Source organism: Sus scrofa, chromosome 1 (assembly GCF_054392235.1).
Source record: "Sus scrofa isolate SSC_HxYL_T2T_F1_AM1 chromosome 1, Sscrofa_HxYL_maternal_Yorkshire_Landrace_v2.0, whole genome shotgun sequence".
Taxonomy (NCBI): domain Eukaryota; kingdom Metazoa; phylum Chordata; class Mammalia; order Artiodactyla; family Suidae; genus Sus; species Sus scrofa.
In genome coordinates, this window is record NC_139383.1 from 114,429,244 (window position 1) to 114,453,297 (window position 24,054).

The 24,054-nt window shown below is 38.2% G+C and overlaps 1 long non-coding RNA gene across 4 annotated transcripts in view; it reads left to right on the top strand.

The window, feature by feature from the left end:
* The first annotated feature begins 314 nt into the window (after positions 1-314).
* The window catches only part of LOC146406306 (uncharacterized), a 419,026-nt gene continuing 395,286 nt past the window's right edge, over positions 315-24,054 (top strand). The window contains exon 1 of one of the 4 annotated variants that reach the window (XR_014809188.1): positions 315-505. This is a non-coding gene — a long non-coding RNA (uncharacterized LOC146406306). The remainder of the gene's footprint in view (positions 506-24,054) is intronic. The other 3 variants (XR_014809194.1, XR_014809196.1, XR_014809195.1) reach the window with 3 other exon arrangements.

Genomic DNA, 24,054 nt, shown 5'->3' on the forward strand with positions numbered 1-24,054 from the left:
CCTTTCATATTAAAAAAATAGCTCTATTGAGGAATATTCAACATTCAAGAAACTGCACATATATAAAGTGCACAATTTGATAATCTGAACATATATATACACTCACCCATGGAATTCATCAAGAAACACACATGTCCGTTATCCCCAAAAGTTTCTCATGTCCCTCTGTTATTCCTCCTTCCGGCTCCTCTTTATTTATTTGGCTTCTCGAGCTGAGCCGAACTCGTGCTTCATCCACATTGTTCCCAGCATCAGCCCTTAGAGGCGGTAGCGCCGACCGCGTGACTGCCGACCCTCGAGCTTGACCTGCGCATGCGGTCTGCTGGCCTTCCGGGCGCTAGAAGCCCGCTCAAGGAACCAGCGGTGAGATAGTAATGTGAGGTTGAGACCGTCTGGACCGTATACACGGCTGAACCCTGCTCAGACCTCTCTAAAACCTTTTAAGATTCCGGCAAGCGGATACGGAGAATTACTCATCTTGCTGCGCGGGTTATAAGCCTCGAGGGTGAGTTCTCTTGCTTATGAAAGCTGTTGCCGGTGGGAAATCCTGAGTTGGCCATTGGCCACCTCTGTGTGCGGAGGGGTGGCCGAGATTGTTAGATGCTTGTAGACCATTGTGTGAGTACAGGGACTCCCCGGACGCCCACGCTGGTCCTGTGCGCTTGTTGGGGAGGCTGCATGGGGCGCTGCGGCAAAGGGGATGCGTGGGCGTGAGGGGGCTGGCCTCGCTGGGGGTAGGTCGCTGGCTACCCAGGCCCAGCACCAAGCAGAAAATGCAGCTAGAAAGTTGGAAGAAGAATTGAGGTTAGAGGTTAGAGCGACTTGGCATTGGCCCCCTATGTTGCTAGCTTTGCGGCTGGACAAGGTGGTGGAGCAGGATGTAAGCTGGAGAAGGGAGAATGCTGCTTTGCAAAGAAATTCCCACTGATGCCTGATATACAGATAGCTGACCTCAGAACGGATCGCAGCCGCCAGTGGGGTTGCTGGGCATCACTTAGAAGCCCTGGTAGATGCCACCACATTTGCTTCGTAGGTGATCAAATGGCAGTTTTACTTCATTTTCAATCTCAGTGCCTTGTATTTCCTTTCTTGCCTTAGTCCCCTGACTATAACCTTAAAAGCAATATTGAATAGAAATGGTGAAATCAGACATTTCCCCCAATTCTTGATTTTAGAAAGTATTCAGTCTTTTGCCATTAAGTATAATGTTAGCTGTAGACTTTTAAAAATGGATACCCTTTATGAGACTGTGGTTTCCCCTTCTATTCCTGGTTTGTGGAGAGTTTACACTGAGAAGGAATGTTGGAACTTGTCAACTATTGATGTTGAAACTGGGCACTATCAAATGGGTTTTAAACAAATTTTTGTGTTAACATGGTTACTTCTATTGATTGAATTTCAAATGTTATACCAGCCTGAATTCCTGGGATAAACCCCAATCTTTCATGATATATTTTGATGTATATTTAATTTTATATATTGTTGGATTTAATATGCCAAAATTTAGTTTGGAATTTTAGAATCTGTGTTCATGAAAAATATTGGTCTTTGGTAAGAATACTTAACATGAGGTCCTCTTAAAATTTTAAGTACACAATACAACATGTTAATTGTAGTCACAATATTGTACAGTGTATCTGTAGAATTTATTCATCTTGCATAACTGAAATTTTATAGCCATTAACAGCAACTCCCCATTTCCCTTTCCCTCTAGCCCCTGGCAACTACTATCCCACTCTTTTTCCATGAGTTTGACTATTTTATTTTATTTATTTTATTTTGTCTTTTTAGGGCCACACCTGCAGCATATGGAGGTTCCCAGGCTAGGGGTCTAATCAGAGCTGCAGCCGCTGGCCTACACCACAGCCACAGCAATGCTAGATCCAAGCTGTGAGCTGCATCTGGGACGTATACCACAGCTCATGCCAATGCCAGATCCTTAACCCACTGAGCAAGGCCAGGGATCGAACCTGAGTCCTTATGGATACTAGTCAGATTCGTTTCCACTGAGCCACAGCAGGAACTCTGAGTTTAACTATTTTAGATACCTCATGTAGTATTTGTCCTCCTGGAATTGGTTTACTTCCCTTAGCCTAATCCTAGAGGTTCATCCATCCTGTCACTTATGGCAGTATTTCTTTTCTTTTTTAAGTATGAATCATACTCCATTTTATGTATATACCATATTTTCTCGATCCATTCATCTGTTGATGGACATGTAGGTTGTTTCCAATGAACATGGGAATGAAGGTATCACTTTGAGACCCTGATTTCAATTCTTTTTTTTTTTTTTTTGTAATGGCTGCATCTGCAGCATATGGAAGTCCCCAGGATAGGGTTTGAATCAAAGCTGCAGCTGCAGACCTATGCCACAGCAACACAGGATCCTTAACCCACTGAGTGATGCCTGGGATCGAACCCACATCCTCACAGAGACATCAGGTCCTTAACCCACTAAGCCACAATGGGAACTCCCAATTCTTTTTGATGTATACCCTGAAGTGGGGTTGTTGGATCACATAATAGTTCTATTTTTAATTTTTTGAGGACCACCACACTTTTTTTTTAATAGTGGCTGCACTATTTTACATACCCACTAACAGTGTATAAGTCTCTTATTTTTCCACCTCCTTGATGAAATTTATCTCTTTTGATTTTTGATAATAGCAGTTTTAACAGATTTGAGGTGTTACCTCATTGTGGTTTTGATTTGTTTCCCCGATGATTAGTGCTATTGAATATCTTTTCATATACCTGTTTGCTGTTTGTATGTCCTCAGAAACATGTCTAATCAAGTTCTCTGTCCATTTTTAAATCAGGTTATTACTTTTTTGCTGTTGAGTTGTAGGAATTCCTTATATGTTGTAAATATTAGCCCCTTGTCAGATAAATGGTTTGCAGATATCTTCCCTCATTTCATAGGTTGTCCTTTCACTCTATTACTTCTTTTGCTTCACAGAACCTTTTTAGTTTGATGTAGTCTCACTTGTCTGTTCTTGCTTTTTTTGCTTGTGCTTTTGTCATGTCCAGTAAATCATTGCCAAGACCTATGTCAAGAAGCTTTTCTCTTATATTTTCTTTCAGGATTTTTACAGTTGCAGGTCTTATGTTTAAATCTTTGATCCATTTCTAGTTGATTTTTGTGTATGGTATAAGAAAGGGGTCCAATTTCATTCTTTGGTATGTGGATATTTAGATTTCCCAACAACATTTGTTGAAGAGACTGTTCTTTTTGTATTGTGTATTCTTGGCATCCTTGTTGAAGATCAGTTGACTATTTATGCATAGGTTTATTTCTGGGCTCTGTATTCTGTTCTGTTGGTCTATGTACCTGTTTTTATGACACTCCCATACTGTCATAAAAACAGTATTACTGCAGCTTTAAAATATATTTTGAAATCAGAAAGTATGATGCTTCCAAGCTTTATTCTTCTTTTTTAAGATTGCTTTGGTTATTTTGGGTCTTTTGTGGTTCCATATGACCATTAACTTTGGATGTCTTTCCATGTATTTGTGTGTTTTAAAATTTATTTCGCCAGTGTTTTGTAGTTTTCAGTGTGTAAATCTTTCACCTCTTTGGTTAAGTGTATTCCTAAGTATTTTATTCTTTTTGATGCTATTGTAAGTGGAATTGTTTTTTCAGTTTCTCTTTAAGATAGTTCATTTTTTTTAGTGTATAGAAACATAGCTGATTTTTGCATGTGGATTATATATCCTGTAATCTCACAGAATTCATTGATTAGTTTTGATAGTTTTTTTTGTGTGTATGTGTGTAGAGTTTTTAGGACTTTCTAACCATAAAATCATGTCATCTGCAAACCAAGATAATTTAACTTATTCCTTTCTGATTTGAATGCCTTTTATTTCTTTTTCTTGCCTAATTTTTCCGGATAGAACGTAATCCCAATACTATGTTGAATAAGTGGCAATAGTAGGCACTCTTGCTTATTTCTGGTCTTAGAGGAAAAGCTTTCAGTTTTTCATCATTGAGTTCGTTAACTGTAGGTTTTCAGCATATGGTCTTTATTATGTTGAGGTAAATTCCTTCTATAGCTAGTTTGTTGAGAGTTTTTATCACAAAAAGAAGTAAACTGCAATTTGGAGATATGACGTGATCTGTCCAGAGGCATAGAGTTTGTTAGTGATGGGATTGGGTCTCCAGATTTTCCATCTAAGTGCTTTTCCCATGAAGTTGTGTTACCCCTCTTTCTCATTCTCTAGGCCTCTTTTAATTCTGGTAAACACTGACATTCATAAATAGGAATTTTACAAAATATTCTAGATGCACTTGCGCCATAGTTCCACATAAGATTTAAAAATTTCTTTCTCCTCTTTATGCTTAAATGTGTATGTGCATGTGCTGGGATGAGGGATGGGGGAAACTGAAAAATCTAACCAGACTCAGTAGAAACCAAATTAGCTGTAACGAAATAAAATTGTGAACTGGCAGACACAGACATCCCAAGTCCATCTTTATCTTATTGCTGATAAAGCTGTGACTTTGAGAATTTAAGTGACTTAGTTTAGTTTGGGATTTGGGGATGCTAGATTTGGGATAAACTAAAATTTAGTCTGAGTACATTCCATTAAATACATAGTTTTTTCATAGTTTGGATCTGGTTCCAAGACAGTTAACATGGATGGTTATTACATATAGCGTGGTACAATTATATAAAAACTCCTATAGTTTCTTAAAGGAAATACTTTTGGAGAAGTTGAGAGCTGCATATAACTTTAAATATTCACAGTATTATTTACCTACACTATCTTTGCTCCTTTTACATTAAATGTATATCAGTAACATCAAAAACACAGTTTTTAAGTTTAAGCATTATGGTGATAGTGTCTATAGAAATAGTGCACATAAAAATATTTAGAATTAGATTTAGGCTTTAGGTGATTTCTTTGAGATCCTTTTTTAAAATAACTTTATAAATATCTTTACAACATCGAAATTATCTTGCAATAGATGTATGGATTTTACTATATCACAAACATATATTATATGAATGTGAAATTGAGTACTGTTAAATCGTATACAACCTGACTTTTAGAATGATTATGTGATTGAAATACCATGACTAATAATAATTTGTTTGCTAGTGGATCGATTTTTTTTTTTTTTTTTTTTGGAAAGTGAATTCATCATTTCCTTGACAATGTCTGATCCTTGGATCCTTGGGGGTAAATTTTCTGTATAGCACATGGGGATTTAGCTATGTGAGTCCCATTAGTGTGAAAAGGAGTTTTGTAGCTAAATCCATGAGCTGAGCAGTTGCTCTTTAATGTTATTTTAATATTTAATGGTTATTGCAGGGCTGTCAAGCTGGGACTGTTTCAATGAGAGATTTCCAGAACTTAGAAGACAGATTTTAAACATCTATTCAGAGCATATTGCAATATCCTTCGTTACAAGAGGAAGATTCTTTAGGGAGAGACAGTCCGATTCAAATGAGAGTTTCTCTTTAATTGTGGCAAATTTGAGACTGAGGTAATCGATTTCTTATTTTTATTAGAATTATCTGAAGGGTTCATTAAGTTGCTTTCATGGGGGTAAGTTAGATATTAATTTGATGCAGTTTTAATAGAGTATCAGATTGAGCCAGGAATAAAGGGGTTTTTTTGTTTTGTTTTTTGTTTATGAATACTCATTATTTTTGCCATCAGTTTATGATTTTTTTTTTTTTTACTTAATTGGCACTCTTGATTTACCTCAAAATTTCATGGGAAAAATTTACAGAGGTTTGTATGTGAAGTAACCTGCATGAAGAATCTGCATCTTTACCACAATTTAGATTATTTCATCATCTCGGGGATGCACTCTTCCCACTGGGCATCTCCCTAAGTGCCTAGTGGCTCCCAAGAGGTCAGCACATGCCTATTATTATTGAAGAATGAGAACATCTGGCCTTCAGTCCTTAAAGTATATACCCCACGTTGTTTTGATCAGTTCTAAGAAACATAAAACCTCTACCTGAGGTGGCTTGAGAAGTCATTCAAGGTCACCTGGTTCATTGGAAAGACTCAAATGAAAAATAAAAGAATAGCTGCATTTATCCATCCCTTATCCCTTCTTTGTCCTAAAAGTTCACGTTTTCCTTCTCTTCTTCCACTCACCTTGTAAATCTGTGCAAGTGTCTGTATTCTGAAAACAAGCGAACCAACCAACCTGTCCACCATGCATCTCTCCCCTCCAGCTTGTCCTTATGTCCCTCCTTCCACTTATCACCAGGCTTCTTGTGAGAGCCACCTACCTCCTCGATCCCCTCCTCTACTTCCTTCCAGCTCATTGTTCCCATCTCATCTGCCCACGTCTCCTCAGTATCTACCTGACTTGTCCACTCTTTGCTTCCTCACACCCTTAAATATCACCTTTTCACTCCTTCCCTCCCTTTTTCCTTTCCTCTTACTTCAAACTTTTACAGCTTAGTTTTTTTTCAGACTCCACTCTAAGTAGCTCACAAAGATCATGAAGTCCCAGTCCTAGTCCTCAAGGCTTAGGTTCTGATGAGAGAGTGACAGAAAAGCATCCTTCTGTCTTCTGCTTTGTGATATTACACCTTGGTCTCTGGAAACCATATTTCTCCCTTGCTGGATGACAGCCTTTTTAGGTTCCTTCATTAGGGGGCATGTGAGAGAGCCAGGAAAGCTAGGGTTGGGCAAGAGGGATTTCCTCTTGGCTCTTTGCTGACTGTTCCATCAGTGCCACAGCCCTTCACTGAGGCAACAGTGGGTCCAGTCTCCAGCTCCTTTTTGGCATTCTCAGAACCAGCTTCATGGGCCCTTTCAGGGGTACCAGCAGCAGCTGGGCAGTGCTCTGCTTGAGAGGTCTGGGTCCCAGCTCTAAGGGGCCTGTCCTTGAACTCCTGGGGTGTCGCCATCTCCAGACAGTGTTCCTTCTCAGGGGTGGGAGTCCCAGCTCCGTGGGGCTGAGCTTGCAGAAGGTCCAGACTGCATGGCAACTGCTCTGCCACTCAGTTCCTTCTGACCCAGGAGTTCCAGGAGACTCAGTGATCTGTGGCAGGTAGGGCCCTGAAAGGAACCTCAGGTAAACTCCAATAGAAGAATTACAGTGTAGATCTGGAAGCCTGATTCTTTTGGGGGAGTGGTTTGAGGGATGGACGGTTTATGGTTTTTCATTTTTGAATACCTTTATTGAAAGATAATTCATATACCACACAATTCACATTTTCAAGTGTTCAGTGATTTTTTTTTTTAGTACACTCACAGAGTTGTTCAACCATCACTACGATCTAATTTTGCAATCCTGAACACTCTTCTGCACATAACTATTTCTCCTGAAAAATAGCTCTTGGCTTGTTACTAAGCCCCTGACCTGCCCTCTACTTGTGTTTCTAGCCTCTACTGTGTTTCTGGTATTCCTTGCACTCAAAATATAGTAAATCTAATGCTCTCTTTTATGTCCTCATTGATTATCTATGGAGTTCCCACTGACTTGGATGCTCTCCTGTCTCTGTTCAATCCTGTGAATGCCTCGTCTTTGCTCATCACTAGGTCAGTTTTACCCTGCTCATTGTAGCCTTCTCCAACTCCCCCAGGCAGATTATTTTCTCCCTCCTCTGTGCTCTCAGAGTACTTCGTTCCTATCTCCTTTAGAGCAGGTACCATATCATAGTGTCATTTATCTGTCTAAGTACCTGTCTACAACATTGGCTAATGAAACTCCCCGGTGTCAAACATCCTGTCTTATTCATCTGAGTACCAGGTTTCACTCAACGATGTCTTGAAGTTACTATGTAGGAAAGCCAACATTTTGTGCAGAGCACTACAGATTATTTCTAGAAATTTTGAACATAAAGATACATGTTTTCATTTAAATGATAGCTTTTTATATCTGAAGTCTGCACTTTTTTTTTCTTTTTTTAATGGCTGTACCTGTTCCATATGGAAGTTCCTGGGCCAGGGATTGAATCTGAGCTGCAGCTGCAACCTACAGGACAGTGTGGCAATGCCAGATCCTTTAACCCACTGCACCAGAGGGGATAAAACCTGTGCCTCTGTGCAGTTGGAGTCTTAACCCACTGCACCGCAGTGGGAACTCTGAAGTCTGCCCTTTTTTGAGAGTAAAGTATTGTCTCCTGAAAGCTAGTTTTCATAATATTTTTTGGGAATGAATATTAAAATTCTTATAAAATATTTTATAATGCATGTATAGACATACAAATGTTCTCCATTAATCTCCTACAGTGACTACTACGATTTCAGTAAACCTGTTTTTAAAATAAATTTGCTTCACTATTACAAGAATTTTAGTCCCAGTAATGTAAGTTTATCTTACCTCTCAAAGAATGTATTTTCTGATTTATTTTTGCGGATATTTTTGTTGATGATATGAACCCTTTCACTTTTGTTATCATTTGTTTTTGCAGCAAAATTAAAGTTTTTCCTTGAACTCATTATTCTTGTGATTTGTTTTTTTAGAAAAGAAGCAAAGGAGTGTTTTTCATTTCTTTCTTGAATATGTCCATCCAAATGTGATTTCTCATTCCACCTTCATAAGATCTTTTTTTTTTCACCAAATGTAATCCCGCATATAATCTCAGATTCAGGCAAGAGGGTGGGCAGCCTTCTACCATGGACTCTGTATGATGGAGAAAAGTCTTTCATTCTCTCCCCTATTAATTTCTAGCAAAAGCCCGCTTTACTCTCTTGTTCCCCCATGGATGTATTTCTGTTTGATTTCAATTAAAAATGAAATGTCAGCACTTTGGGCTTCGTGGTGCTGCTTCATGGTGCACACAATCCCAGCTCATTAGGGAGAAGGCAGCATGTTTGGAGGAAACCCAGTTGGGATGGAAAAGTAGTTTTCTGTTTCACGTTTTTGTTAGAATATGAACTAGAATATATTCTATGAGGCCTTTATTTAAAGGAAGACTCTGTGGCTATGGCTTTCTCAATTCCCATAGCGTTCTCTAGCTTCAATTTATCCAAAGGTTGCCTCTGTTAGATCATGCATTTCTTATTCCCAAACTCAGTTTATCTAGAAGCAGTCTCACTCATTTCTTGTCTGTGAACACTGTACGGACTGTTGGAAAAAAAACACCTAAAGATTGGTGAAGTATTTATGGTTCTTAAAAAAAAAAAGTTGATTACATTAAAGGCAGTATTTTATGTAGGTTTGATGTTCCAAGAGAAAATTTCCATGCTTCCATTTTTGATGATCTGAGACTTGACGTATAAAAATTCCATTGCATGTGAAACACTGGGAGGGTTAGCATCATCCTGCTTCTCCTCTCTCAGGGAAATGGGCATATGCAGGTAGTTATGGACATGCATCCGTAGTGATGACAGCTTGACCAGGAGTGTAAAATGTATGATAATGTGATCACTTCTAAAAATTTCAACAAGAGATTTGTAATGTTTCCTGAAGTGCCAGCATCTGGAAAATGGAATGTTTTTCCACTTAAAAGCAAATAATATATTTTTCCAATTTTCTTTTTGTCAGAGAAAAATGATGAAGGAATGTGCCTTTTGACTGTCACATTTGGCAACACAGGGTATGTTGACTGGGAGAAACACAGGTTGTCTAGCCAAATTTCATTCGGAATCACACCCTCCCAACACTGAAATAACCTGGCAACAATTTCTGAATATTGACAAAAAGTTGGACAACAACAAAAATGACCCTTTCAGTGGTGCCAAAGATTAGCTAATCGATGTGATTACAGTGTGAAGGCTCAGAGAGGAGTGAACTTCCCAAGGTCACTCTTGCTATTAAAAAATCTGTTTTGCAGCTCTCCCTCATGGGGTTATAGACTTTTGCTCAAAATAAATGACTCTAGCTTGTTACATTCCATGGCTTCTGTTTCCCAAGTGTTTGCAGAGTGTACTGGTCTAAAGTCTGTGTTTTCTTTCAATGAACCCATCCAGAAAAATTTGGTCAACAAACATAGTAGGCTTTGAGTGTGGGTTAATGCCATAGTGTTCCTGGGATCACGGGCTTTATGATTCAGTAGAGGAAACAGACAGGTACACAGATACATGAAGGAAGGTGTCATAAATGTCCTGACAGTGGTTTATGTGGGATACAATGATGACATAAGAAGGGAGTGGTCAGATCTATCCAGGAGAGTAAGGAAAGGCTTCATAGAGGACATTGGAGCCACTGTTTTTAGGTGAGAATCACTCCTAAGCCCGGTTTCAGGACTTGGTGGTGATAGGTGACCTTGACTTTTCTTTCTTTTTTTAAAAAAATGAGGTATAATTGACATAGAACATTATGTAAGTTTGAGGTGTAAATGTGTTGATTTGCACCATTTATGTATTGCAGTGTGATTACCAATATATCATTAGCTAATGTTATTACATAATTTTCATCTCTTTTTTGTGTAGAGGACATTCAAGATCTATACTCTTAGCGAATTTGGAGTGTATAATATGGTATTGTTGACTGAAATCACCATGTTGTGCATTAGATCCCCAGAGTTTAATCATCTTCCCATGTATGTTTCTACCCTTTAACATCTCCCCAATTCCGCTTCCTAACCTCACCACTGGTAACCACCATTCTACTTTGTTTCTATGTATTTGCTTTTTTATACTCTACATATAAATGATATCATACAGTAGTTGTTTTTCTAACTTATCTCACTTAGCATAATGTCCTCAGGGACCATTCATGTTGTCTCGAATGGCAGGATTTTCTTCTTCTTCATGGCTGAATAATATTTGTGTGTGTGTGTGTGTGTGTGTGTGTGTGTGTGTGTGTGTGTGTGTATCTTTATCCAGTCATCCACTGATGGACACATAGGTTGATTCTGTGTCTTGGCTATTGTGAATGATACTGCTATGAATGTAGGAGTGCAGATAGTTCTGTTTTCATTTCTGGATATATATCAGAAATAGTATGGTAAATATCCTGGATAGTATGATAGTTCTTTTCATGCCCAGTGGATTCATAGGGAGCAATGGTGAAACTTCCCTTGGAGTTGGATGGCCTAAGAAGGGAGAGGCGCCACTTTCCTGGCACCTGATTTGGCCCCTAGTATCATAGCAACCTTCCAATTAAACTCTTGCTTTTCTTATTTTAACCTCCACATTTCAGACTGAATTTGTAAGACTCCAACTAATTTTTAAAAAGTTTAAAATGTTTTTTTAATTGAAGTAGCACCTGCTATTTTTAATAACCTTTTCCCACTAATATGGAGTTAACTTACTTTTAAATGTGGTGTGTACTGGGACTCCTCTCTTTCATTATTCTTTGAAAAGTCTTGGAAAAATTAAAATATTTGTTATTAGCTAAATGCAAAGTACTGATGGTCATTGAAAAACATGTTTTGGTGGCTTGGTTTTATGGGATAAGTATGATGCCTGAAGTAGATGTGTAAAATACTTATCTGGACCAGAATTAACCACAATTTCCCATCCTGAAACAAGCTAGAAAGCATTTAGGGAGTTCCTGTCGTGGCTCAGTGGTTAACGAATCCGACTAGGAACCATGAGGTTGTGGGTTCGATCCCTGGCCTTGCTCAGTGGGTTAAGGATCCGGCATTGTTGTGAGCTGTGATGTAGGTCGCAGATCTAAAAAAAAGCATTTAGATCAGGAGGTATCAAGAACCTTTTTTTTTTTTTTTTGTATGTATGCAGAATATCTGGTCAGTGACAACAATAATTATGGATGTGATGCTGACAAATGGACAACATCATCTAGTTCTGTGAAAAAATAGTGCATATGTACTAAAATGTCAGGTCGGAAGATAGCATAGGATAAGCCTTTAGAAAAATAGACACAACCCAACATATCTCAAAAAAAAAAAGAGGACAAGATAGTATGCTAAATATTTCTGTGTGTGTGTCTTTTTTTTTTTTTTTTTTTTTTTTTTTGCCTTTTCTTGAGCTGCTCCTGTGGCATATGGAGGTTCCCAGCTAGGGGTCTAATCAAAGCTGTAGCCACCAGCCTACGCCAAAGCCTCAGCAACGCGGGATCCGAGCCGCATCTGCAACCTACACCACAGCTCACAGCAATGCCAGATCCTTAACCCACTGAACAAGGCCAGGGATTGAACCCGCAACCTCATGGTTCCTAGTTGGATTTGTTAGCCACTGTGCCACAACAGGAACTCCTAAATATTTCTTCATAAATTTATAAGTTGGTAGTAAATAATTTTAAAATGCATATGCTTACCATGTAATATTATATGCAGCATAAAATCTGAGACTGTACTCTATTTTACATAATGAGCTTATAGAAAAAAAATTTTATGAGATAACCGTCTCAGTTTGGAAACACTTTTGTGATTTTACAACTATCTGGAAAATTCATGCCCAGGCCTGTTGATATATTTACTTCGTTGACAAGAGGGCTTGTGATCACTACCAGTGGAATCACACTGGACGTCAAGTGGAAACACAAAATTTATGACAATATTTATAGCTCTCTGGCAAAACATTAACAGTTAGCTTCCTGTATATACCAAATTAGAATATTTGGATAGTCATGATGGGTGAACATTAATTTCATCCATTAGGGAGGTCTGAGGGTAATAAGCCGTGTTGTAATAAGCCTGATAGTATAGTGGCGAAAAAATATAAATATAATACTAGAAAATATTTGAAAGCCTCTTTCTCAAATAAGACATAAGATACTACTGTGCTTGGGTGCTAATGTAAAATCAATGTAATTCATAAAAATGGCAAAGATAAGGAGGTTGCTGAATCATGAAACTTGGGTGAGTACACATATGTGTGCAGCTGCTGTGAAACTGGGCTCTTAGAACAATTGGACAAGGCCGTGGAGGTACAGGATTGTGCTTGACACCAGCTTTGAAAATACAAAGCTGTTCCTCATGGAAGTCCAGAGGAGGCCCAAAAAGGCATGAGAGTGAAATCAATCTAAAAACTTTTATGTAAAAGCACTCCCTTAAAGTCATAAACCACACACAATGGAAATATGAGACAGAAGTCACTATTCTGCTTGCCATCGTCTTGAACCACAGGGCTTTTATAAAACAAATGATTTCTAAGTGCTTAAGGTCAGAGTGGAAGAAAAGGCATTTTATCAAACTTGTTCAGGGGGAGAAAGAAAACCTCCAAGATCAATGTCATGTCCTTGGCTCATGTATCATTCTCGGGGAATTCTTTGGGGCCTTTCTAAGATTTCACTGAATGTTCACCACATCTGGGTAATTTAAACCATTTGAAACCCTCTGAAGATATTTGTATTTTCAGCTAAAGTAAAGCATTTTAAAAGTTTTTTTTTTAAATCATTATAATGTGTCATTAATTTAAAATATAAAGAGCTGGAAATAATGGACTAACATCCATGAAACTTTGCTTTGCCTAATAATGTGTTAGATAATTATAACATTTAATTACTTGAGAAGAGCAGCTTTAAAAGTTGTGTACTACTTGGGGGAATAAATGAATTAGCAAAATTTTATTGTGTTAACTATAATGGCACAAAGTTCTTATCACTATCATGAATAATAAGAATTTGTAGGCTGCATACTATCACAGTGGCACTGTGCTAAACACTGGGGATTCAAAAATATAGAGCCCTCCTGACCTTAATAATACTCTGAGAATAGCAGGCCCCTGACAGAAAAGTACTATGCCAAGTAATTATATGAATGTGTCAAAGTTCAGAGGAAGGGATGAGTGTTATAGGCTGATTTGTGCAAAGCATGGTGAAGTTCAGTCAACATACAGTATCATTCATTTACTCATTCTGTAAACAGCCCTTACTTGCCTACTGTGTGCACAAGTTCTGGCCAGGAACTTAGGGTGCTTCCATCTCTTCTCTTTTGGAGTTTATAGCCCCGTAGGAGATGTTATCAAATAATTCATAATAAATTGTGCAAAGGAAAGATGTCCAAGATTGTGAGACCATATAAATACAGAGCCGAACTAGCTGAGGGAGCAAGGAAGGCTTCCTGGAAGAGATGACATTGGATTTGTGATCTGCAGAGCAAGTGATGGTTAACAAGGCAAAGAACTGGGGAGAGGAGTGATCCAGGCAGGGCCATCAGTATATGCAAAGAAGATATATTTGTCCTATTTGTCCTATTTGAGAAGAGAAAAGAAGGCCAGAGTGGCCAGAGAACAGACAGGGAGAAGGCTGCAAGGTGGCACCAGAGTGGTGAGCAAAGTAAGGATATACCAAGCCTTGGTGGATATAGGAACACTGTCTGTCCTTATTTATTTATTTATTTATTTATTTTGGTCTTTTTGCCTTTTCTAGGGCCACTCCCGTGGCATATGGAGGTTCCCAGGCTAGGGGTCTAATCGGAGCTGTAGCTGCTGGCCTATACCAGAAACACAGCAATGTGGGATCTGAGCCATGTCTGTGACCTATATCACAGCTCACGGCAATGCCAGATCCTTAACCCACTGAGTGAGGCCAGGGATTGAACCCGCAACCTCATGGTTCCTAGTCGGATTCGTTAACCACTGTGCCACGACGGGAACTCCCTCTGTCCTTATTTTAAGAGCAATGGGAAGGGAGTTAAGTAAGACATAATCTTCTTAGACTGATATTAAGAACACTTTAGGAATTCCCATTGTGGCTAGCAGTAACGAATCCTACTAGTTTATGAGGACGTGGGTTCAATCCCTGGCCCCACTCAGTTGGTTAAGGATCCGGCGTTGCCATGAGCTATGGTGTAGGTTGCAGATGTGGCTCAGATCTGACATTGCTGCAGCTGTGGTGTAGGTTGGCAGCTACAGCTCTGATTTGACCCCTAACCTGGGAACTTCCATATGCTGCAGGTGCAGCCCTAAAAAAAAAAACAAAAGAAAAAAGAAAGTATTAGCCATGAGGATGAAGGAATGATGGTAGACATGCTAGCATGAATGCAGGTAGATCAGTTAGAAGATGGTACTGATAGTCCAGGGAAGAGATAAAGTACTGGATCAGGGGGAGGATAATGGAGATGAGGAGATGAGAACAGAGGCTCTGGACAAATGACAAAGCAGGTGAGGGAATCAATGCTGCCTGCTCCAAACACACAGCCATGCTTCTAATGTCCAGCTGAGCTCGAGAGCAAGAGGGAGGCTGATACAGCCTTGGCCTTCTGACTTCAGAGCACACGTGAGTGGCTTAGAGAATGATGTTTAGTGCCTGTCCTGGCAGTGGCAGTTCATTCCAGTAGCAGCAGTAGTTCCAATTTGCAGCTTTCCCAAAGCTCGTGTGAGCAGCCTCATTGCATCCTTTTAGAAACCAAGTACCAGCTGGCCAGCACACCTTCCTCAAGGGCATTTGTTTTAGTGCTTCAGCCTCCCTTCTCCGAGCTTCTAAACTTCAATAATCCTTTTATTCAATCTTATCCTTTTATTCCCCTAACCCTAGTGGTGGGTAAAAGTCTCCTGCACTTACTACCTCCATACTTTAGTGTTTTCTTTTTACCTCTTGCCTGGTTAACAGTTCTTTATTTTTTATTTATTTTTTTGTTCTTAGCAAGATATATACTTTATTTTATTTTATTTATTTATTTTATTTTCCCACTGTACAGCAAGGGGATCAAGTTATCCTTACATGTATACATTACAATTACATTTTTTCCCCCACCCTTTCTTCTGTTGCAACATGAGTATCTAGACAAAGTTCTCAATGCTATTCAGCAGGATCTCCTTGTAAATCTATTCTAGGTTGTGTCTGATAAGCCCAAGCTCCCGATCCCTCCCACTCCCTCCCCCTCCCATCAGGCAGCCACAAGTCTTTTCTCCAAGTCCATGATTTTCTTTTCTGAGGAGATGTTCATTTGTGCTGGATATTAGATTCCAGTTATAAGTGATATCATATGGTATTTGTCTTTGTCTTTCTGGCTCATTTCACTCAGTATGAGATTCTCTAGTTCCATCCATGTTGCTGCAAATGGCATTATGTCATTCTTTTTTATGGCTGAGTAGTATTCCATTGTGTATATATACCACCTCTTCCGAATCCAATCATCTGTCGATGGACATTTGGGTTGTTTCCATGTCCTGGCTATTGTGAATAGTGCTGCAATGAACATGCAGGTGCATGTGTCTCTTTTAAGGAGAGTTTTGTCTGGATATATGCCCAAGAGTGGGATTGCGGGGTCATATGGAAGTTCTATGTATAGATTTCTAAGGTATCTCCAAACTGTTCTCCATAGTGGCTGTACCAGTTTACATTCCCACCAACAGTGCAGGAGGGTTCCCTTTTCTCCACAGCCCCTCCAGCACTTGTTATTTGTGAATTTATTAATGATGGCCATTCTGACTGGTGTGAGGTGATATCTCATGGTAGTTTTGATTTGCATTTCTCTTATAATCAGCGATGTTGAGCATTTTTTCATGTGTTTGTTGGCCATCTGTATATCTTCTTTGGAGAAATGTCTATTCAGGTCTTTTGCCCATTTTTCCATTGATTGATTGGCTTTTTTGCTGTTGGGTTGTATAAGTTGTTTATATATTCTAGAGATTAAGCCCTTGTCGGTTGCATCATTTGAAGCAGTTCTTTAGATTCATCATATGCAGTTAAAATGACTGGTGTGGTGCAATTAAAATGACTGGTGTGGATTCTGTTTCCTGAATGGACTCTGACTAATACAGAGGGACTAGAGAGGATGGTTAAAAGGCAATAGCCAAGGAGGCAATGGTTAGGAAATTTCTGAGAACTGAAGAGCTGTGTAAGTCTTCCAACAGAAAATCACACTAAGTCTTAGGTAGGATAAATAAAAACAAATCCACTTTTGGGCTCAAGGATGCAGAGAAAATCTCAAAAGCTATCAGAGGGAAAGACAGCTTAGCTCCAAAGGATGTTGCTCTGATAGGAGACTTCTCATTAAGCAATGGATTCCAGAGACAAAGAAAAATATCTTTAAAGTAATGCTGGAGAGCAGTGCTCTGACTTGAGAGCTCTGTAGAAGGTTCTTTGGCTGGACTTGGATATGGGGTGTGGAGGGAAAAGAAATATCACAGATGCCCAGATTTGCAGCTTATTGATTAAACTCATTGTGCCATTTACTAAGAAGGGGAATATTGGAGAAAGATCATATTTGAATGGGAAGAGACCACAAATTTGCATATGTTAAGTTTTAGATTACCTTTGAGATACCTAAGAAACATGGAAGAGGAAGTTGCATACAAATGTTATTGACCTCATACGAGAAGTCCAGGCTGTGCTTGCACATTTGAAAGTCTTTGGCCTGTGGATGGGAACCAGAAGTTGGCTGGTATATTAATTATCTACTGCTGTATAAAAGAATTAATTCAAAACTTAGTGGCTTAAAACAACAATAAGTATTTATTTTCCTCACAGTGTCTGTGGATCAGAGTGGCTTAGCCAGATGGTTTGACTCGAGGGATCTCTTGTGGGGTTTGTAGTCAAGATGTTGACTGGAACTATAGTCAGCAGGTTCATCTGAAGGCTTGACTGAGCCTGAAGGATCAGCTTCTAAAGTGATTCACACAGGGTGGTGGCTGTTGGCAGGGGGCCTCAGTTCTTTTCCACATGGGACTCCCCTCAGGTTGCTTGGGTGTCTTCATTTGTGGTGCTTGGCTTGGTGGTCCAAAAGAGCAAGATGGAAACCATGAGGCCTTTTCCAGCCTAATCTAAGAGATCACTCACTGTCATTTCTGCCACATCCCACGTCTTATAAGCAAGTCACTAAATCGAATCCATAGTCAAAGGCATTGAGAGAGACTTCACTTTTTTTTTTTTTTTTTTTTACATGACTCCACCTTTTGTTTTTTTTTGTTTTTTGTTTTTTGTTTTTTTGTCTTTTTGCTATTTCTTTGGGCCGCTCCCGCGGCATATGGAGGTTCCCAGGCTAGGGGTCCAATCGGAGCTGTAGCCACCGGCCTACACCAGAGCCACAGCAACGCGGGATCCGAGCCGCGTCTGCAACCTACACCACAGCTCGCGGCAACGCCGGATCGTTAACCCACTGAGCAAGCGCAGGGATCGAACCCGCAACCTCATGGTTCCTAGTCGGATTCGTTAACCACTGCGCCACGACGGGAACTCCGACTCCACCTTTTGAAGTGTGCTTTATTGAAGAATTTGTGGGCATATTTTAAAACCAGCACACCTGGGGAGAGAATATGGTATGAGAAAAGGAAGAGTCTAACTTGTTCTGTAAAAGGAAAGATAGCAAATATTTAAGCCTTTGCAGCCCGTATCATGTTGGTCACAACTACTCAACTCTGCTCTTGTCCTGTGAAAGCAGCAAAAGCTAACATTAAAGTGATTGGGTGAGTCTGTGTTAAGCTCAATTCAGGTTAGGTTTGGCCTGTGGGTCATAGTTTGTCAACCCTTAGCCTAGAACATAGCCAGAAGAAAGAACTTCATGTAATGACTAAATTAAACAAAAGACAACCCCCCAAAAATCTTTCCTATCTCCTGACTCATGAAAGGGTTAAATCAGGTGTAGTAAGGGGGTTTAGGAGCTAATAAAAATATTGTGATACTCTAATTTATATGCAATTGTGTTTAATCTCCTTAATGGTCCTGTTAGTTATTATCTCTATATTTTGTTTTCTGTGTGTTTGTTTGTTGTTTTAGGCATGGACACTGAGAGTGGTATAGGAACTTATCCAAATTTCTAATAGCAGATTGGAATTTGAAACCAAATATGTCTGATTTAAGGTGTATGTTCTTTCCATAAAAAAAAAAAAGTCCCGCATAATGTGAAGAAATACTAGCAAACATGGCCAGAAAGATAGCTTGGGCCATATTTAAGGGAACTGGATGCCAGGAGGCTTGTACATTGGATGTGAGGGGGTGATGAGTTATTAATGGGTTTGAGCAGTGGGTTGTGAATTACATGATTGGAGCTGTATACTATGTTCAATAATCTGACAGTAGAGTATTGATTATTTTGTGTTAGGGAGGATCAAAGGAAGGGAGATTAAACAAAAGGCTTACTCAGTCGTCTAGACAGGAAATTCTTAGGATGTGAACTTGAAAGATGGTAATAAGAATGTAAAAGTGATACTGCACAAAAAAATCCAACTGTGCTTTGGAAATAGACTGTAAAAGGAAGAACCAAAATGACCCTGAAAATAGTGACTCGATTGATGAAAGGAAGTGATAACGGGGAGCTGTTTTATGCAGAAATTATGAGGTCTATTTTACACATTTGTGTTGAATTTGAGCGGCCAACAAGACATCCACGTAGAGGTGTATAAGAGAAAAAACACTTGAGAGGGATTATGGCTGGAGGTGTAGTTTTATAAATGTACTTGCTGGTAAAGTTCTTGAAGAGAAAGAGGCAGCCATAGACTAGAATATTGAAAAGCAACCAACTTTAGGGTTTTGATGGGGAGGAGGGAGAAAGAGCAGCAGTGCGGAAGGTTAGACAAAGACCAAAGCAGAGTACCCTCTAAGTAACCAGAAAGAATTTCAGGAGGGCAGGCCACATGCTGTGGAGGTTGGTGCCAGTGAGGCTAAAGAACTAGAAAGACTTCCTTTTGGCTATGAAGACATCATTTATGATTTCAGTTTTTACCAAGATTCTAAATTCACCCAACTTCTGGTTTCTACCTGTAAGATCAGCCTGTATAGCTGGAGTGGTAGTTCTCAACACTGTCTGCACAATATCCTAGGGTGTTTTTTAAAATGATGCCTTTCTCCCATCCCAAGACCTCTATGTTAATTAGTCTGGGGTGTGGCTTAGGCATGAGGATTTTAAAAAATCTCCCTAGGTGATTCTAACATGCAGCCAAGATTGAGAATCACTGCCTCAGAGAGAAGATACAAAACTATGGAGATAACTGTGAGAAATTCTTGGAGTGACACTAGCTGATTTGAAGTTGTTTGTATTTGGGGAGAGGTAACACTTTGATCTGAGACAGAAGGCAATTGAGCACTTCTGTTGGCAGATACAGTAGGAATGGAGCTTAGGGATTTTGAGTTTTATTCTTACTTCTCCCAACATTGCTCTGGGACAAGTCACGCCCAACCTTTTACCTGCAGTGACTAAGCTCTGATCCAGATGTCCTCAAAAAAACAAACAAACAAACAAAAACCCCAAAAAACAAAAAACCCAGAGCAGCTCAGAAGTCTTGAACTCGTGAGGTGCTGAGAAAGACAGGTAGGGGCCTACTAACCTCTTATTACTTCTCCATCTCTTTTGCTTTCCCTCTAAACCCCAGAGCTGAGGATTTACAGACTCTGGAGTGTCTTTTATTGTAGCTTCTCCCAGGAAGGGCAAACAGCAAAGTCCTCATCTACGCTGTTTTGTTGGGAGGGGAATGATTAAGTGTGGTTTTCTGGTGAATTTGTCTCGCTACCCTCTGTCCCATCCACCCACTCCTGCACTAATTATGCTGATGAGGGCTGAAGTCTGGCCTGATAAAATAACTGATGCCATGGCAGGAATGAGCTCCCAGCCCAAAGTAACACATAGTAGGAGTAGCACAACTATTTCAAAAGAAAAACAAACATTAGATTGCATATTCTGTCACAAACAGAACTGTTAGAAAGACATATAAATAATTTAAAACTAGCCTAATTAAAAAAAATAAAGGAAAACATTAACAATATGAAATAAGAACAAAACATATAATAATAAAGCTGAAATATTAGGTAAAAGAGTATGATGGTTGACATAAAGAACTTTAATGAGATAAATGGCAGAATAAATTCAGCTGAGAAATGAATTAGTAAATTGGAAGATCGAATTGAGGAAATTCCCAGAAGGAAGAAAGGATAAGGAATTACAAATTACGAGTAAGACTATACAAGTAAGAAGTAATAATGATAAGATCTGAACACTTGAGTCCCATAAAACAACTAGTAAAGGAGAGAAATTATTTGAAGAAATATCCTTCCCACAATTTAAAATAAATGATGAAAGGCTTCATGTTAAAAGAGCCCCACAGAGTGGTAAAGAAAACTTACACTTAAACCTATAGTAAAATAGTAAAGTGGTAAAGAAAACCTAACTTAAACATATTATAGCAAAATAGTAAACTGATAAAGAAAATCTACATTTAAACATATTATAGTAAAACATTATCAAAGAAAAAGAGAAAGTTCCAAAAAAGCAGATCATATTTAGAGGAACAAGATTTGACATCATATTAAAAAAAATAACAATGTAAGAAATAGTGTGGTTTTTAAAAAAATATTTAAGAAAAACAATTTAGAACCTGGAATTTTATATAAATTATATGAGGGCTGGATAAAATATTCTCTCAAGCACAAAACCTCAGATTTCCCAGTCAAAAATTCTCATTGAAAAGTTTTAGATGACATACTTAATGAAAAGACAAATTCAGGAGAAGCTGTAACAAATAAATATATGAAGTAGAAGTGATTTTATACTGTGGTAGCTTTTTGTGTTGTTGTCTTTAAAAAGTTACTAACATCAAAGAAAAGGAAATAGTATGTGCATAATAACCTGAACAGTATGGAAGTCTGCATAATATCAACATAATGAGGGTTGAGGGAAACGGAAGTATTTGTGTTCAAGATGTTTTATTAGGGGGTAAATATAGACACCCAATTAAAAAATAACTTATAGAATGAATTTTTTAAAAGACGTAGAAAAATTAGGTAGATAAAAATGTTAAAAACTTTATACTTAAGAGTAAATATAAAAGGATAAAAAGACAGATGTTGACAGATTGGAAAAAACAAACCCAGAATTATGCAGTTTCCAATAGACAAACTTCAGGCATTGTGATATAATAAGATTGAAGATAAAAAAAAAAAATTAAAAAAGGGGACAGGGCAAAGAGTATTACTCTAAGCCCTACTGACAACGAAAGGGTAATAAGGGAGTAATACCACAAACAACTCATACACATACCTTCAACAATTTAGATGAAATGGACAAATTCTTTAAAAAACACAAACTGTTATAACTTACCCAGTATGATTTAGATAATTTGAATAGCCCTATAATTATTAAATAAATTGAATCTATAATTAAAGTACTCCCAAAAAAGAGATCTTCAGAACCATATGGTTTTACTGGCGAGTTCTACCAAACATTAAAGGAAGGAGTAACACAAAACTCACACAATCTATTCAAAAAAAGGGGTGGGGCGGGGGAAAAAGGACACTTCTCAGCTCATTTTAAGAAGCTAATATTACCCTTATACCAAAACCAGAAAAAGACAGTTCAAACAAAGAAAATACAGACTAAATATCTCTCGTGAGTATAGATACCAAAATCCTTAGCGAGATATTAGCAAATGGAATTCAGCAATAAATAAAATAATTGTACACCATGATCAAGTGTTGTTTATTCCAAGGATGTAAGTCAGGTTTGATATTTGAAATGAGACAAGGATGCCCACTATCACATTATTCAACATTTTGTTGAAGATCCTAGCCAGTGAAATAAAATAGAGAGATGCTAAGAATTGGAAAAGAGAAAGTAAATTTTTAATTATTTGCAGTAATATGACTGCTAACATACAAAACAATTTAAAAATTATTAGAACTAATTGGAGAGTTTAGCAAGATGAAAATATAAAGTCAGTTGCATTTCTATAAACATGGCAAACAACTAGCAACTTAATTAAAGATGAGATGACATTTGTAATATGGTCAAAGAATATCTTGTATCTAGAAATGAATCTAACAAAACATGAGCATGACTTCTACAGGAAATTATAAATCCTCATTAAGAGGTATTAAAGCAAACAATCATAAATGAAGAGATATGTCATGCTTATCAGTAGGAAGAGCTATTATTGTAAAGATATATTCTCCAAATTGATCCTGTGAATTCAGTGTAAGTTCAATGAAATCTTAAAATAGACTTTCATGAAAATAAATCTTTCTAAAATTTATTTTCTGAAAGAATAAAAAGCCAAAGGTAGCTTTGCAACTCCTGAAGAAGGGTGGAGAGGAGATATGCTCTATCAGATATCAGGACTTATTGCAAAGTTTTAGTAATTAAGGTAGTGTGGGATCAGCAATGGTGTAAGCAAGTTAACCAACAGAATGGAATAGCTGTGCAGATACATCTAAGAAGGTATACAACTTGGAATTTGATAGAATTGGCAGGTGAGCTAAGTGTAGAAAGACAGTCCCATCCAACAAATGGACATGGAAAAAATAGTTACTTGTTTGCAAAAAGATACCTAATACAAAAATGGTTCCAAACGAGTTAAGAACTTAAACATTTAAAGCCTAAGAAAAAAAAAATTAATTGAGTATCTTTTATACCCAGGGATAAGACAGGATTTCTTCAAGAGTACTGAAAAGTTGACTATAAAAGGAAATACTAATACATTTGCATACATTAGAGTTTAAAACCTTGATTCATTAAATAAATCTTAGACATAATGAACAGTAAACAGTTACAGACTGGGCAAAAGTATTTGCAATACACACAAGTAAGGATTTAATAACAAGCATATGTAATTAAGGCTAAAATCAATACCAAACTTCAAAAAATTGATAGGAAAATGGGCAAAAGATAGGAGCAGTCACTTTACAGATGAAAAAACACTTGTTATCTGTTAAATGTATGAAGAGACACTCAATGTCATTCATCATCAGGGGAATGAAAATATCTAGATCTTAATTAGATAACTCTTTTTTTAATTTTTTATTTTTTGTCTTTTTGCCATTTCTTGGGCCACTCCTGTGGCATATGGAGATTCCCAGGTTAGGGGTTGAATCAGAGCTGTAGCCACCGGCCTACGCCAGAGCCACAGCAATGCAGGATCTGAGCCGTGTCTGCAACCAACACCACAGCTCATGGCAACACCGGATCATTAACCCACTGAGCAAGGCCGGGGATTGAACCCGCAACCTCATGGTTCTTAGTCGGATTCGTTAACCACTGAGCCATGATGGGAACTCCAGATCTTAATTAGATAACTCTTTATATTACTTTTATTGGCAAAAAAAGTAGAAAAATCTAACAGTACCAAGTGTTGGAGAGGATGTAAATCTGGAGGCTCACTTATTTTTCACTGGTGGGAGTGTGAATTGATTCAGCTACCTTAGAAAACAGTTTGGTATTTTTTTTCTTAAATATTTACATTCCTTAGGATCCAGTACTTATCCAAGAACAACTTTTGTACATGTGCAAACAAAAACACATAGTGTATTCTTCCAACGGCAGAAATCTGAAAATAATTCAAATGTCCATTAACAAG